Consider the following 1287-nt stretch of genomic DNA (forward strand, 5'->3'; position numbering starts at 1 on the left):
ACTCACCTGGAACCTTCTTGGGATACCTGGCACCCTCCCTGGAGACCTGGCACCCACCTGGGCACACCTGGGACCCTCCCTGGACACCTGGAACTCACCTGGGACCCACCTGGACATACCTGGGCACACCTGGGACCCTCCCTGGACACCTGGAACTCACCTGGAACTCACCTGGGCACACCTGGGCACACCTGGGCACACCTGGGACCCACCCTGGACACCAGAAACCCACCTGGGCACACCTGGAACCTTTCCTGAACATCTGGGCCTCACCTGGCACCCACCTGGGACCCTCCCTGAATCCCTGAACCCCACCTGGGCACACCTGGACTTCACCTGGCGCCTTCCTGGGCACACCTGGAACCCATCGAGAATCCTCCCTGAATACCTGAAACCCACCTGGGCACACCTGGACCCCCTTTGGACACCTGGGCACACCTGGAACCCACCTGGATCTCGCTCACCTGGGACCCACCTGGAGCTCACCTGGATCTCACCTGGGACCCACCTGGATCTCACCTGGGACCCACCTGGGCACACCTGGGACCCACCTGGATCTCACCTGGGACCCACCTGGGCACACCTGGGACCCACCTGGAACCCCCTTGGACACCCGGGACCCCGCCCCCACCCTCGATCCCCTCCCCCACCCCCCCAATAAAGGCACAGGTGACTCCGCCAGGTGTGTCCAGGTGCGTTCATTGCTCGGGGAAGGACCCCACAAATTCTCGGAAACGTCATTAAAAAAAGACAAACCCCGAAATTTAACGGTAATCCGCAGAAATTGCGCAAGAGAAATCCCGACAAAACAGAACGCAGAAAAGAAAAAAAAAAATTGAAAAAAAAATTGCACGAAAAAAATCCCGAAAAACGTCACCAAAAAAAAGCGCGACTGTCGCAAAACTGGCCGTAAAGCGCCGCTGTCGCAAAACTGGCCATAAAGCGCCACTGTCGTAAAAGGTCGGAGAAGGTGCCGTAAAGCGCGACTGTCGTAAATACTGCCGTAAAAATGCGACTGCCGTAAATGCTGCCATAAAGCGCGACTGTCGTAAATCCTGCCGTAAAAATGCGACTGTCGCAAAACCGGCCCTAAAGCGCAACTGTCGTAAAAGATGCCGTAAAGTGCGACTGTCGTAAATACTGCGGTAAAGCACGACTGTCGTAAAAATGGCCGTAAAGCCTGACTGTCGTAAATACTGCGGTAAAGCGCGACTGTCGTAAATACTGCCGTAAAGCGCAACTGTCGTAAAACCGGCCGTAAAGCGCGACTGTGGCAAATACTGCGGT

Source organism: Ammospiza caudacuta, chromosome 38, assembly GCF_027887145.1.
Source record: "Ammospiza caudacuta isolate bAmmCau1 chromosome 38, bAmmCau1.pri, whole genome shotgun sequence".
Lineage (NCBI taxonomy): Eukaryota > Metazoa > Chordata > Aves > Passeriformes > Passerellidae > Ammospiza > Ammospiza caudacuta.